Source organism: Dipodomys merriami, unplaced genomic scaffold (genome assembly GCF_024711535.1).
Source record: "Dipodomys merriami isolate MVZ:Mamm:240054 unplaced genomic scaffold, mDipMer1.0.p SCAF_10, whole genome shotgun sequence".
NCBI lineage: Eukaryota > Metazoa > Chordata > Mammalia > Rodentia > Heteromyidae > Dipodomys > Dipodomys merriami.
The window spans coordinates 37,025,670-37,038,088 of NW_027202271.1; the positions used below are offsets into that span (position 1 = coordinate 37,025,670).

Sequence of the window (12,419 nt, forward strand, 5' to 3'; positions counted from 1 at the left end):
GAAGATCTCTTTGGTTTTTAATGATAATCTTTTTTAAGGCAAGTAATAAACTTTTGAAAACTTTTAAGGTGAGATAAAGGGAATAACAGAAACCATTGTTCTTTTGCATAAAACATACAAATCACTCATTGGTTTTATTAGAAACAACATTCAGGAATAATTCCTCCTAATTTTTATTCATTAAAATTTGGAATACAATGTGCTAATGAACTAATAAACTGCATTATATTATCAGCAAATAATCAGTCATGAGAAAGTGGCTCACAGACTCATATGTAATAGGCAATCTAAGTTTGCCTTCTTCCATGTCATTTTTCTCTCTCTGACTCTCACAACAGAAGAGAACATGATTAGGAAAAAAGACAGAAGATAAAGTTGAACATTTCAACCTCTTTTGTCATGATGTGCTTGATTTTAATGCGAGCTGTGGGTCCAGGATTCTATCTTAGGAGTTATACATGTATGTCAACTTTTTGAAGATTTGGAAAAAAATCTCAGTTATAGAATATCCTAGCTTCAACAATTAGGAGACATGCATTTCAAGCATGGCATGCACCATTTATCAAAACTGAATATATATTTGGATTGCAAAAGACATATCAGGCAAAGGTACACCAAGCAAAAGAGGAAGACAGCCAGGATCACTGAGGCTTGTGGTACATAAGAAAGACTGTGCCTACTAAAGATCAAAACACAGTAATGTCAAACAAAAGCACTCGAGCCTGTGGCCTCTGGCTTGAAACTTCGAAGTAGCTGCACTGTTCTGAAGTCATTCAAACCCAAAAGCTCATGCATGTGTTATTGACACCCTTCTATGTTCCACTCTGATTATTGGCCACCCATAGATAGCTGAAAGAAACACATCTCCTTTGAAGGGAATGCCAATATAAATTGATTTTCATCATTAGAAAGTAACTTAAAATGTGAAATTCAACAGTATACTTATTTTCACTTGTAATTGCTACCCTTTTTAATAAAAGTAGAATGTTCCAATGAAAATAAATACTGTTTGTAAACGAAGTCATTTAAACAGGCTTGACAGTGACGGGTATAGTTTCATTGTTTCTACTAGTAAGATGTTACAAATGATATCCACGTAATAAAACCAAAAGGAAAGCATATATTATTGAGATAACAAGTATGTATTTCCATTGAATCTCAAACTATTATATATCTGCCCTGGATTATATAGAGAAATATATTGTCTGAACTTTTAAATACCATAATCATATATACAAAAAATTTATAAAGATTGCTTTACTTCAAATGGATATTTTTGTGTGCTTAGGAGTGTATCATGAGTATTAAATTGTCCCCCAAATAATGCGTTTGAGTATTTCTTGCTGTTAATCAACTAGCTCCTTATTGAGATAGACTATATTTGTACATTACAATATGTAATAGCAAGGCTTTCAACACAAAGCCTTCCTAGATTTGCAATAGATAATACTAATAAAAGATCTAGTTAAAGGAGTAAGGCAAAAAATGAAGTTACAATGCTTGAAAAGATACATAAATTAATTGTTGTTTGATGGAAGTGGATTTCTGTTTTTCCTTTTTCTGTCAGTTTTGGGGCTTGAACTCAGGGCTTGGGACTTGTCCCTGAGGTCTTATGCTCAAGGCTAGTGCTTAAACACTCTGAGCCACAGATCCACTTCTGGTTTTTGAGTGGTTAGTTGGAGATAAGAGTCTCATAGGGACTTATCTGCCCAGGATGGCTTTGAACTGTGATCCTTAGATCACAGCCTCCTGAGAAACAAGGGTTACAGGCATGAGTGCTCAACCTGGAGTGTATTTTATAATTAAGTTGTATATATATGCTTTGAGGACTTAAACAATGGACAGCAACATTGATACCTTGAATGCTAAGTGAAATATACAGGCATTTCCTTTTTTGCCTTCTCCATTATCATCTGTTCCCTTGGGTTTGTCAATGATGTTCCTTCATTAAAAATCAGGTTTGAGTACCTTAGTGTTACCAAGAGAGCTGTGTTTGTAGACACAAGATGAAAGATCGAAAAAAAAAAGCTCTCAGATATTTACTGAGTACCTGCTACAACCTATGACTGTGCTAGTATGGAACACAGAGACATGAGATCATTTGCTGGACAAAAATAAATACACATAACTTTCCACTGTGTGCAACATAAAACTAGTTGCTTAGGGTCAGAGTTGAACATGCTGAGTATGAGGATTTTAGTTAACAGCCATTGTTTTGGTGAATAGCAGTGGTTAGAATGGTGATGGCATTGCAGCAACTGAACTGGCAGTAAGGACACAGGAAAAAATCTTAAATAGAGATACATAGTAGGAAGCACAATTGTGTTACAAACTTATGATGTGTCACTCAACAGAACATATTAAGTCATCTGTTATTTCTTGAGAATATATTTTACTAGACAAGTACAGATTCAACAGTAAAAGTTATATTATGTTAGAAAGTCAGTTTCATGAAGAAAAATCAAAGGAAGGTCCAGATAGGAAATGCATGATGGTGGTAGGGGTAGAGAATATAGGGAAGGAAATGGTCAGAGAGAAGATGTGATTTGAGTATGGGTTAGTGTATCTGAGTGAGATGAGAGTTGAATTAGAGAACTCAGATGGCAGACTGGGTCCTAAGGGCTGCACTGATTTTTCTTCTTGTTGAGACAATGGTTAGGAATTATGAGTAGAGTGGCTATATGATCAGACTTTAACTTAATAGGATCACCTTGACTTTATAATCCAGCTTTCATTATGGAATTAGTCATGGTATCAAATTGATCAAGTATTTTAACTTTTTAAAATGGGTTTTATATAACTCATACAGTTCATTTCTGAAAATATTACGTTTCCCAGGCCTGGATTGAGGCCAGCTTAGACCAAAATGTCTAGGAATTTCCATTTCAGTAGAGGGAAGCTGGACATAATGCCATAGACCTCTCATCTCAGCACTTAGAGGAAGCCTCAAATTTGTGTGTCATAGCTCAGGGGCATAATCATAATAAACAAGCAGCAAAACAGTAGGGGAGGAGACATGGTTCCATGGTAGAATGTCTGTCTAGCTTGTGTGAGGTCCTAAGTTCAAACCCCAGAACTGTGTGTGTGTGTGTGTATCTGTGTGTCTGTGTGCCTGTGTCTGTGTGCGTGTGTGTATGAGAGAGAGAGAAAGAGAGAGAGAGAGAGACAAGACTTGAAGACTTGTACATTTTTAAGACATTGAAAATGTCAGTTAAGTGTAGATACATCCAGACTACTAAGCTATTCTTGTAATTTCTAGTTCTTAATCAAAACTACGCAATATGATTTTTGCTTAAATGGCTAAATACACATGAAAATATCAAGCTCCTTTCTTTAGGTTTAATATTTATCCAGCAATTGCCGTTGTATCTCTCTGGGAGAATGCTGGGGAAAGGAGCATCCTATCTTGCATATGCAAAATACGTTTCTACCATGCTAAGCAAAGAGCAATACCAACATGTCTTTGTGCCTTATGCCCCTTATGCAACTTCATCTTCAGTTACAAGGTTCAAGAAATCTCCTTCCTTCCTCTTCTCCTCCTCTTTTCCTACTTTTTCTACTCCTTTCCTCCTTCCCTGCATTTTTTTATTTTCTAACTTTGTGGTTTTGGAGATCAAACACAGAGCCTGACACACACTAGGCCACCACCAGCTCAATCTGCTTCCTTTCTGAAACCATCATCACCTTGGCCCTGAGGCAATATATTTTTACTTCTTCATTTTATAGGTCCCATAGGACTGAGCAATCTTTCCTACTGTGCTTTTAATGTTTCATTGAATTTGATGGTTGATAATTTGGTCTTTCCTAAGGCTCAAGAGTGGGATTTTATAAGCCCGGTGACTGAGTTGGTTCAGTAGCTAGTCATCTGATTTTTAATAGGCTTGATGTATGTATGCCACATTTTGTATTCAGCTAACAGGATAAAGCCAACAGAGCCTCACAATCTCAAAGATTCTATATTCCAGTGAGGAAGAACATTTATGTTAATACACATCAAAATAAATACACAAGGCAAAGCTAGTGGCACCCACTTGTAATAGGAGAATCTTGAGTTCAAAACCAAACTGGGTTACCAAGTGTAACCAAAAAAAAAAAAAAGAGAAAGAAATCATCAAAACAATTTGAGGCATTGATATATTCTAACCAACGGTAAACTAGACTAAGGTAGTTAGGTGGTGAGTGACTGGAATTAGAATTACGTTGTCTCTAGTGTCGGGCAGGGCCTAGAAGAGGCAATAGTTGAATTCATGATACACCTGTTGAAAGGGGACTGGCAGTGGAAGTTTTGTAGGAAAATGTCTGAAGCAAAAGAAAGGATTGGAATTGGTTATTTGAGCAAAAGAAAGAAGGCAAGGACAGCATGGTACAAACGTGTTTAGGGATGAGAGAGTAAGGGCTGAGGGGGATGAAGTTGGAGAAACAGCCTAGAGTGAAGCAAGGTCCTAGTGGACCTGGAGGCTATAGTAAAGAGCCTTTCCCAAGTCATCAGAAAGTATAAGCACAAGCACAGGAATGCAACATTTTTTTCTATTATAAAGGATATGCTGGCTGTTGATAGATAGACAACTGTGAGGCCAGTGTTTTGAGTGACAGATACTGGTTAGATGGTTGTTGCAGATAATGGTGCTGTGCTCCTAAGCTGTGAAAGTAGAGATGGGGACAGGGTTTTGGATAGGAATTCAGGCACACAGTATGGATGCCATACATTTTCACTGAATGACAGAATGAATCTCAATTTGCTTATCAACAACTATTAACCTTTGGCCTATCCTTTTAGTCTCCTCTGGATTGATCCTTTTTCACAGCTAAGGATTATTTTATTTTATTTTATTATTATTTTGGGGGGGGTCCGGTCGTGGGGCCTGAACTCTGGGCCTGGGCGCTGTCCCTCAGCTCTTCAAACTCAAGGCTAGTGCTCTACCACTTGAGCCACAGCGCCACTTCTGGCTTTTTTCTTTTTGCTTATGTGGTGCTGAGGAATGGAACCCGGGGCCTCAGGCATGCAAGGCAAGCGCTCTACCACTGAGCCACCTTCCCAGCCCTAAGGATTATTTTAAATTGATCTCAATGCAAGTTATTTCATATTCATAACAACTGTATCTCATTCTTCATATATAATACTCAGACTTTTACTTCTTTCTTGTCACCATTCCAAGTCCTCTTCCAAGGAGAATTAATTCTCTTTCACAAAATTAAAACTTGTATATTCTCTAGTTAATTTTCTGAGTATAATTTTCATTTAACATTTATAACATCATTTAAGTACTGTGAATAAATGATATTACAATTTAAGTCAGTGTTATAGTAGAGAATTATCTAAAGTGTTCTTTTGTTTATTTGTTTATTTGAAACACTTTAAAGTCTTATGAAATACAATACAATGGTTTAAAAGATCAAAGCTTCCAGATACAGATTAATTAGGTATTGAGCCTCATAATAAAAGTTAGTGTATATTTATTAGTCATCTATTTAGCACTATCTTGAGTAATATATATACTATCTATCTATCTATCTATCTATCTATCTATCTATCTATCTATCTCAACCTGTTTCATCTTTACAACAGTTCAGAAAGGTGTGTTCTTACCCACATTAGTATTTGCCTAGCACACTCAACAATTGAGGCCATGTGAAGTTACAGAGCCATTGAATGGGAGAAGAAAAACTTTCAGCTTTCAAAACTTGTTCAGAGTCACACTGTCCTTTAGCTAATTAACTTTCTGAAACTTTATAACTATAAAAGGAGAATAATAGTAATACCTTTCTCATTGTGAGAATAAAAACAGCATCAATCCTTTCCTGTGGCTTAGTTATTTTTAGAATTACCATACATTTATGTGACTATCTGGTAAATGTTTACAGTGCATATCAATTACTGTCACATATATCAATCCTCAACATTATTTTTTTACAAAAAGGAAGTTTGACTCTTTTCACTGCCTAGTAATAGGTTCTACATCTTGAATAAATGAATATTGGCTTAGTTTGTAGGATTGAAATGGAAAAGTTGATATGCAGTTATTTATTTTCAGTTCAACTGGTTTTGTATGACTGCAATATATATAGTCTTTTATGGTTGAAAAAGTACCTTTGTGGCTTATTGATGTACTGTTGCACATAACAAGTACTTAGTTATTGATAAACCTAGAAAAAATAAATATGTGAATTGATAAAAATAAAATACAAATCAAAGGTTTGGCAGTTGAATCTACTTTCATGTCATTTCCAGAGAATAAATCTCCCATGTACAATATTACTTTACATGAGTGCTACCTGTGCAATCTTCCTTATTCCATTAAAATCCAACAGTTAACAGGGAAAGTAGGATATGATTTTACTCAAATTAGAGCTATAGAATAAACTTATTGCAACTGATGTGGTAGCACTTCTATGTAGTTCTAGCACCCAGGATGCGAGATGGAGGTAGATGGATTGAGAGTTGGAGTTCATGCTGGTTTATAATGAGTTTATTAAAAACCTATCATTCAGGAATATACACTTGTTGATCAATTCTCTTAATTCTTTGAAAATTAAACTAGTGTGAACAACTAATTGAAATTCTGGTCAGCAAATGTGAACAAAGTCTTGTGCTGTCTAAACTATTTTTCTAACATCTGTACGCTGAAAATGTACATCTTAGTTAACATAATTATTCTAAATAGAAATATGTCACAAATCTCAATCAGCTGCTTCAGAACACTGATTACCTAAATATATGTATTTAGCATCACAAAATTCAGTTTCAAATCCAACATTAAGGTTGATTGACTTTGGAAGCATAACATTCTGTAATTTTGTGTGCACAAGTGTGTGTACCCTGTTACTTCACATTTCCACATTCAGCAACAATGTAAAAAATCCACAAAACATTTGAAAAGTAGTTTCTTATCTAGACTCCAATAACATGCACAAGTTTTCTCCATTTGAAAGAAATTGATTATATTAAGTCCCCAATTCATTCACATTAAAACTTTTCTTTTTTCTTCAAGCTGGTCTGAAATATAGGGCATACTCTCAGGAGAAAAATATTTATGAATTTCAGTTTCTTCAATTTAGTTTGAACATTATTTATTATTATTATTATTATTATTATTATTATTATTACTATTATTATTATTATTTTGTTAGTCGTGGGGCTTGAACTCTGGGCCTGGACGCTGTCCCTGAGCTCTTCAGCTCAAGTGGCACTTGAGCCACAGCGCCACTTCCAAACTTAATTATTTTTAAAGCCAATAAAAAAGGTGTAAACACATTAACACAAATATGTTTAAGCAATGCAATTACTAATGCAGTTATTTAAAACCAAGGAGGCCTGTATTACTTTCCATCAAACAATTTCACTTTTGTAAGATATTATTGGATGAACTTTCTGATAGTAATTGAGGACTTACTGGAAAGCATTGTTAATTTTAAAAATCATGAGGCTATCATTTAGATAGATTGCTAAGTGTTTCATCTAATTTTAAGACATCTTTCACTCAGCTTGAGTTGACAACCTCAATTACCAATTTAATTCTCAGGTTATGTATTCTTTTACTTTTTTTGGTGGGGAATCAGGCAATTAATAATACCAGTAAGCACCGAAAGTACTGGGGATGTCCAGGGGATGAAATAATCAAACGGAAGAAGTGGGACTTCAATTCAATCTTGTTTTGAATTCCTAATTGAGTGACACAGGTAGCTTAGACCTTCCCAAGTCATCTTCACCATGTCTGTGGTATCTTTCCCCCTCCATTGTTTCCTCCTAACTCTATTTTAGTGACTGCAATAATTTTGAAGTATCGTGATGCTTCAATTAAGTTCTATGAGCATGTGCAAGACAACTCGAAATTCACTTTTAGAATGAAAGCAATGATATCAGTATCTTACAGCCCATTTATAACAATAGATCATTCATTTTTAAGATTTCATTCCTTCAGGGACTGGGAGTTTACATTTTATTTCTTGGGATGATTTTCCTGGGAATTCTAATTAATTAGTTAACCAAGGAACGCTAATGAAACTCAAAAGCCATCAGAAAATCAGATGTATATGATGACATGAAAACAGTGCTTTAAAGTTCCAATGTTTAGAGTATCATTATTTCTTTTTGAAGTATAGGCTTATAATGCTCATTTGATCATCTGTCTGTCTAGCATTCCAAACAGAGCTCTACCAGCATCTCATCAGAGCTTTCCTTATCTCATAAATTATCCTAATTGAAAAGAGTATTGCAGTGTTAACTATTATTGATAATGGCAATAATAGTTAATTTTGAAGATGTAGATCTTCAAAATTAGAGACAAACTACAAAAATACTAATCAATAAAATGTTATTACAAAGTACATGACCTTGCATTAATATATAAAATGCTCATAAATCCTGTATCAATTCTTTCCTTTACTTCCTAGATAATTATATCTCATTGGAGCCATTTCATTTATGGAAAGAGCAAGTGGCTTTAATCTAAAAGTAGCTCTTTCTTCCAATACATAATGTTTTAATGAGCTCACCATGCTGCCAATGCAAAAGTCTAGCAATGTAAATGTTTGATAAATGTTATGCATATTTTATTTTACTTTATACCTTGAAACTCAATTTGTTTTATGACTAGATAGTACCCTGTAAGCTTTGTCCTGAGGAGGATTTTTAAATTAAAAGTTATCTGAGTGATATGGATTTTCTTTTCTTCATATTTAAAATTTAACCAGTAGAACAAGAAGTACTGTGATGAATACATATTTAGCCAAAAATCAAATATTGTTTTGGCATCCCTAGGTGTACACACTTTGCTGGGAAAACTTAACATTTGACCTGTTCTAGCTGAGTGCAGTTTCTGTAGTTTGGCAAGTAAGTTTATTCCCTGAATAGAATACACAGGGAGCCGAGCCACAAGCCATAGAGAAAGCAGGTTCCATCATGCAACACAGTGGGCAACAGCAAATCCTACAACTATCACTCATGTATTACTGTGTGTCCCATTGCTTCTGAGGAATGTCTTGAGAACTAGGGAAAATGACCTCTGAGGATGTCTCTTGATGTGTATCTACTAGAATCAAAGAAATACAAGTTCCTGAAAGGCCAACGTAAGTTGTTTTAATTTGAATATTTCTCTGAACCAATGATTCCTTTCTTTCCTGTGTGGAAATGAATACACATTACAATTTTCACTTTAGGTCAGAGGCAGTGCAGCTTGTGTCACAACGGAAAAGAGAAACACTACAGATAAAAGAAAAAGAAGATGGTGCTGAAAATCATCATGTTCAGCAGCCATTGTGAGCCAACTTACCCAGATGTGCTTTTCATGAGATGGAGAAGGATGGATGAAAAAGAAAAGCACACAAATGTTAATGGATACATTTCAATCCAAAGAAAGCCATGGAATAAAATAAGAGCATTATTTCAGATGTGAGAATTCTCAGATATGAGAATGACATGGTGCTTTTTTTCCTTTTGTTATTAATTACACCATGACACACATACTCACGGTGTCCAAAAGTTTGGTCAGGCAGAGTGCTAATCATTGACCAATAAGTCTGTCTTGAGCATGAGCCACCTCTGAAACATGCATGGCCACATTTTCCCAGCGTCTAATATATCCCAGGAGAAAAATCAAAGCACTTTGGTAAAGAACATTCTTTACGTCTGGCCTCATCTCTGTTACTTTACAAAGAGAAACAATTGCTTGCTGATTGGCACTCTACTTTTAAATAGCCTTAGGAGACTACTGCTAAAGTTCAAGAAAAATGCACACTAAGATTTCTGTAGAGGCAGCTTCTCAAAGGAGATGAAGCACTGACTGATCTGAAGATCAAACTCCCTGGATTCTTATTCTCATAATAATTGGTCACAGTTCTTAGTAGATTTGGGCTCCAACTCCCTAAACATTATTTTGGGGAAAAAAATCAAATTTCAACACCCAATCCAAGTTCAGATATGTTCTATTCTAACAGGCGCTACAATGAAAATTGTTTTGTAAATATGTGTGTACCAGTAATAAGAACAGAAGGAAATGAAAAAGAATTGGATAGCTCTTCTTGCCTTGCCTTATTACCTCTTTCCTTTATTTGAACTGGAAAAAAATAAACGTTAAGTTGGTGCCAATCATGCAGGCTTTCAACAGAAATGCTTATTTATTTGAACAGGTGTTTGTAAATGTTGCTTTGAAAAAATAATGAGCTAGATTTATTTCATTAATATTACCAGAAACCATCGCAAAACAACATTGACTTCACTGTTGCTTTTGGAAGTACCAACTTATTCCTGGGATGCAGTAGAAGCATTGAGAAAATCTGGAAGTTAAATAATCCAACAACAAAAAAAGCAATGGTAATATTGCTTAAAATTTCTACTTAAGCATAATAGACTAATTCTTAGAAAAATGAAACTGTTACTACAACTCATAAAATATGTTCTATCCAACAAAATACGAGGCAGAAAGTTTTCTTTTAGAGACTTAAACACATTAGAGCATTTTCTTTTGCATTGCACAATCATTATAAAGAAAAGCTTGGCGTGCAATGAAACACCCTGCACATGCCTCTTCTAAAGGCATTCATTCAGAGAAACCATGTATTTTTAATAAAATGAGCACTTTGGAAAAATGAATATTCTTTGGCCTTAGCTCTAGAACAGTTGTGGAAAGCTCTTTAAATTTTCACATAAATAACAACATAAAGAAAAAAATTGGCATCATAATGGCAGAGAAATTTATATCATATTTTTCATATCATAAATGAACAGATAAAAAATTAAGAACAAAAAAGATCATTTTTCTTTAGTTTAGTTTTTTATAGATTTGGAATGCTTTTGTTGACACAAAATCTGTGAACTCTATCGTAAGTTCTGAAGAAAAGGGAGACACAGGAGCTTTCCAGGATAATTGCCCAAAAGCATTGGGGCCATTCACTACCAGGAGCAAAATAATCTCTAACTTTTCAATTTTCAATAAAAAAAAACTTGATTCAATATGCACACAGTGAACTCTTCTTCAGATCTTCATTCACTATTTTTTATAAATTTAATAACCACCAATAAAAATACTTGAAAATAAATTGTAAAAGAAATTATTTAAAAAAAAACACAAGAAGCTGGGAAATGGTGGCACACATCTGTAATCCTAGCTACTCATGAGGCTGAGATTTGAGGATCATGGTTCAAAGCCAGCCAATGTAAAAAAGGCCATGAGACTCTTCCCCAGTTAACCACCAGAAAACTAGACGTACAGCCGTGGCTCCAAGTGAAAGAGAGCTAGCTTTGAGCAAATATCGCTCAAGGACAGCACCCAGGCCCTGAGTTCAAGCCCCACAACCTACAAAAAATTAAAACAAACAATAACAAAACCCCATATGAAGCACACATTGAAAAGTATTACTCAGAGTTCTAATATCTTGGTCTTCTCAATTTGTAAAAGATTTTGTGTACAGATTTATACTGATTTTTCATATCACTTAAGACCTCTCTGAATTTCCATAGTCAATGAATTTAAAATCAGTTCTGAGCAGCTACCTCTCTTTAAATATTAAGTATTTCATCTTATAACTTTCAAAAGTCTGTTACAAAGAAGAAATAAACTACTGCATCCATAAACTACTCTAAAATTTGTAGCAATACAAGCTGCACATAGAAGGTAAGGTGAATTTGCAGAGTTCTTCCTCTGCGTAAAGCTTTAAAGTTTTCATCTCATGAATCTCCATACACCCTTTTCCATAAACATATATTTACATTATTTATTTCTTCATTGCCAACTGTCAGGATTAGGATAACAGGAAGAGAGATTTTTCAAAATTAAATATTCTTCAGTTAAAAACCACTGTATGTAAGAGCAAAATAATTTTTGTGGGAATGTTTTTCATAAGAAATGTACTCATTACCTTGCTCAAGTGATTGTAACCTCTCTGTACCGTATTTTCACAATAAAAACTTATTTAAAAAAGAACAGATTAGGTTACTAATTAACTAATAAAACCAAATAGAGTTATTGACATTCTTTGGGAATATTAGCATCCATCCAGATATGACTATTACCAGCTAATAAATGTTTAATATTTCAGGTGAGAACCTAAAACCTAAAACCTTTCAACTGGCTCGCTTCAGTCTTTCATATCTTCTAACAAATAAATGTACCATTCTCTGTTCATAACTCTTTGAATTTAGGATCTGAAGTTTCAGACAAGAAGAAACTCACTCCATGAGTTTTGTATGTGGTATATAATTGGTCTTGCTTTTTAAGGTTCAATTGGTTATTAAAATATTTTTAAATCAGATTATAGCACCAAAGTGAGCAGTGAAGTGATAGTAGCTAGAGTAGAAAAGCAAAACAAAAAATACTTCTTTCAAAATATTAAGCTTCAGAGTATTACTATTTCTCATCTTAGAGAAAAGGAAACCATAACGAAATAATCTAGAAACTGAGAAGGGATGGTCTTGAATAAGAAGA

General features: G+C 34.5%; 1 protein-coding gene across 14 annotated transcripts in view; it reads right to left on the reverse strand.

Annotated features, from left to right (window-relative positions):
* Ppfia2 (PTPRF interacting protein alpha 2) overlaps window positions 1–12,419 on the reverse strand; it is a 338,232-nt gene that overhangs the window by 29,345 nt on the left and 296,468 nt on the right. The gene's annotated exons all lie outside the window — the stretch shown is intronic.